General features: G+C 36.7%; 1 pseudogene; it reads right to left on the bottom strand.

The window, feature by feature from the left end:
* Positions 1-32: 32 nt before the first annotated feature.
* On the bottom strand, positions 33-507 carry LOC102815665 (annotated as a pseudogene).
* Between the last annotated feature and the right edge of the window lie 3,894 nt (positions 508-4,401).

The following is a 4,401-nucleotide window of genomic DNA, read 5'->3' as shown; positions in this document are numbered from 1 at the left end:
TCCACTCTTCTCCTTTGATGGTTCCAGGGACCTCAGCCACTGCCAATAACACGGTTTTTGGGAAAGCCACTTATCTTCCAAGCAACGTAGGTAAGGATATCCACTGGATTCAAAACAACAAACAAGTTGCAGTTTGGGCTGTATTTCACGACATTAGGAATGATGAATTTAAAGATGTTCACATTGCGCTGGACCAAATTAAGACGGCTTTCTCCTTCCTGCTGATGTGCTCTAGCTGTGATAATAACCAGCTTGGAATTTGCAGTGACATTATAGTCTTTGCCAGAGACGATTTTTGGTGTTTGAAGAAAAAGGCTGCCATGTTGAAGATCCACCATCTATCCCTTCAGTTTGTCTTCCATGACATCAACAAGAGCAAGTTCATCTGCTAAGTCCTTCATTAGGATGCTGATGGCACAGGCTGTGCCGACAGCACCAACCCCAACAACTGTAATCTTGTTCTTCCTTAAGAAGAATCTGAATCAGCTGATCCTTGAGAGTTGCCATGCTGGTTTTGGAAGAGGAAGGAATCGGGAGTTGAACGTTGAGCAGGCGAGCGGCAGCAACGAGCAGCAGCAAAATCTGGATTCCGCAGCAACAGCTCCGAGACCTCTCCCCTCCTTTTGCTACAAAACATCTACCTTTACATTTCCAACCCTCATAGTCAGTCTTGCTAACAATTATTCACCATTGTACCATAAGGGACCTATCCTCATCTCCTTTCATTAGCTCCACCCAGACAGATTGTATACTACTCAGTGGAGATTCTACCTTATTCCATACCCTCTGGATCTAGGTTCCCTCTTGAAAGCTTCTAAGTCAGCCACTTCTTGCCTTTGTAATACCTCCCTCCAGCACCCCCACCATCCCCCGATTTTGGGTAGCCAGTGTCCAAGTTGCCCTTCCCTGTCTACTCTGTGTATGGAGGGGGTGGGAATGATTCTGGCTATAAAGATTTGTTCCCTCTTTTGAGCTAATGCATCCATAGGTATAGGGCAAGTTCATCAAATTGTATCAGATTAGTCATTTTTTTCCTCTTCTTTCTTTGTCTAGTTGATCTCTGATCATCCAGTCATTGAAGCCAGGTCAAGTGGGTATTATCTGCACGTATGGGTGTTCTTGTGCATATGCCCTTTGTTCCTATCAGCTGGGCACTTCACTCTCCACTCTAGTCCTCTGTGGCTACGTCACTGATTCTTGGCCCAAGAGTCCTCAGGTCTTGCCACACTGAATACGCTTTCTTTTGTTTTGTTAAGTGCCATGAAGTCTGATCCGACTCATAGCAACCTTGTAAAGGGTTTCCAAAGAAGAGTTTGCTTCTTGGCAACCCTAAATACATCACTCACCTTGTATCTTCAAGAAACAAATTACTACTCAAAATATGGGTAATTATTCACAGGAATTTTTTCATACTGTGTTACATGAAGATAACCATAGGCAATATATTATCATTGTTGTTGTTGTTAAGTGCCAGTTCAGTTCATATTGACTATGTACAGGGTTTCCACGGAGCAGCTGGCAGGTTTGAACTGCTGCTCTTCAGACTTCAAGTCCAGTGTTGAATGTAGAGCACCACACCACTTTAATTTTGATTAATTAAAATTAATTAAAATAGTAAAATTAAGTCCTTAAAATTAGTTAGTTAATTAAAACAGACACTTCTGTTTTATTATAATAATTTTAAGTTTTATGTACATTTCTGCTTTAAGTTCATTTTATAAACTATGTTTATAAGAACCATTCTTGTCCATACATGTAGTTCTGTCGCTTTTTTTTTCACTCTTGTATACTATTCCCATTTGAATATGTCATATTTTGTAGATAACGTCTACATTTTTGCTAAACGAACAGTGCTTCTCCTAATGTTCTGGTATCTGTCTTTTTATGTAGCTGAATATAAATATTTCTACTATATTCTATAGCCTAGTGCTGTTTTAAAGCAGTCTGGCACCAATTTGCAAGAGCTGTTTATGCATCTGACACCTCAACTCCACATTCAGTGATATCTCTTTGGTATCTTGAAATATACCAGGGTAATTAGCAAATACAAGTGATACCAATCATCCCTTTCCAGAAAGTCAGTTGTTAAAGCATTTAGTACCATATTACTGTTGTTAAGTGCTGGTAAATTGACTCATAGCAACCCTGTACAATGTTTCCAAGAGGCGACTTTTAAATTTGAGGTGCCTACTTTGTAGTTAGCAGTCCAGTGCTTATCCTACAGCACTATATCAGGACAACACCTTACATACACAAAAGTAAAAATGTGGTGGAATTCTTTATACTATATCAAGCAGTTTCTGAGAGCCCCCATTGTTTTATATCCTCCATAATGTAAGGTATTTTAATATGATTTAATTGGGATTTCATGTTGGTTACAATCCATTTCCCTAAGTATAATTAAAGTTAAACTTATTAACGTATATTTACTGGCCATTATAAGTGTTGTTTGCCAATGGATACTCTTGTACTTGATGATTTACAAAAGTTCTTTATATAATCTGTAATATATCCTTTGCCAGATATACTTAGGTAACTTCCTATCTATCCATATTTCTAGTTATCACTTTAACTATCACACATACATACTTTTAATAATTGATTTTGTTGGGAAAAAATGCTTACAGTTAATGTAATCAAATTTATCAATCTTAACTTTTATAGTTCACTTTAAAATCACACTTATAAAAGCTTTTTAGCCCATGGTATAAAACTATAGCATTTATATTTTCTTTCAAATTTTTTAAATTTTGCTTTTTTTGGTACATTTTAGAGTCCTGGTATGGCTCTGTGGGTTAATGTGCCGGACTGCAAAATAGTTTGAATCACAAGGTCAGTGGTTCAAGCTCACCAACCACTCCTTAGAAACACTATACAGAGTCATTATGGGTCCAAACTGATTCGTTGGCACATAACAACAACAACAACAAATACATATGAACTTCATTACCCCATTTATTCATCTGCAATGATTACATATTTTACTAGAGTTTTCTATTTTGTTTTTCATTTACTTGTGGCACTATTGGTTAATGCATAGGACAGCAAAGTCAGTTTGAAATGCAAAGTTGGCAGTTCAAGCTCACCAGTTGCTACCCAGAAACCCTGTACAGGGGCGCTATGGGTCTGAGCTGACTCATCTGCATTTAACAACTACAACTACAACAACAACATAGGAAACCTGGTGTGGCACTGCAATTTAATGTGCTTGATTGCGAGTTCGGTGATTCAAGTCCTCCAGCTGCTCTTCAGAAACCCTATACATGGTCGCTATGAGTCTAAACCATCTTGAAGGCACTTAACAACAACAAGAAATCCCCAAATAATATAACTTTTAATTGTTATAACTTAATAACAATATTTTATGCATAACAGTATCAATCACAATAATTAATGTCTTCATTTTCAGAAACTTTTTCCTCTTAATTGTTCTTTGCTTGTCACACAACTTTTTTAAATGGCATATATCAAGCTACACACAAAAATTAAGTCTCATCATAGTTTGATGGATATATTTATATCTATTTGGGAGAATGGCATTTTTAAGATATTCAGATTTCTCAACCATAAAATGGTCTTCTTTAATATATTTTAATTATAGGGTTTTCTCATAAAAGTCATGCACACCTTTTTGACAAGTCCATTATAATTGCTATTTGATGTTGCACACAAATATTTATGTAACAGGATTTGTTTTTAACAAAACTATCTTTGCAATATATGTGCACAACAAAAGTGTAAAATTCCTATAAATATAACACCCAAAAAAATGAAGACAAATTAATTTATAAACCAGAAAGTAACTTTAGATCCTGTCAGTGATTATCTACAAAAGTGGAAAATAATTACCTACTATATTTACTCCTATTTTACATATGCTATAGGAAAACAACTGATCTCCGTCTTCAAAGATGTAAATATTACACAGACTCTTCATTGAGTGTTAAACAAAAGTAAACATAAAACAAACACCTGGGTGAGGGAAATCAAAGACCTTATGATGATTTGCTAAAGTTCTGTCTCTATGTGATGACTTTTTACAGGGCATAGAGAACAAAGGAATCTCCTTCCACAACCACTACTGAAGGCCTCAGCTATATATTACGCAAGTATGCCTGGGCTTAAGGAAAGCAGGGAGGTGGTTATTGCAGATAGGAAAGTTCTCTAAATACATCACTGTAACATCACAAGTAGGCAACCATTTAGGGGTATGTCTAGGAATGTTCTGTTGGGGCTGACTTGGAGAAATGACCCCAAAACCTACTTTCAAAAATATTCTTTCTAATTCTGACAGTACAGTCAGAGGTACACAGGTACTTAACAAGATTTGGCATTTGAACACTTAAATCTAGGCACAGCGGGAATTAAGCTGGCTGGAGTCATTCACAGGCAAAAAAACTT

The sequence above is a fragment of the Chrysochloris asiatica genome, unplaced genomic scaffold, assembly GCF_000296735.1.
Source record: "Chrysochloris asiatica unplaced genomic scaffold, ChrAsi1.0 scaffold00253, whole genome shotgun sequence".
Lineage (NCBI taxonomy): Eukaryota > Metazoa > Chordata > Mammalia > Afrosoricida > Chrysochloridae > Chrysochloris > Chrysochloris asiatica.
Note: the sequence above shows the minus strand (reverse complement) of the source record. Positions and strands in the feature narration are given on the sequence as shown.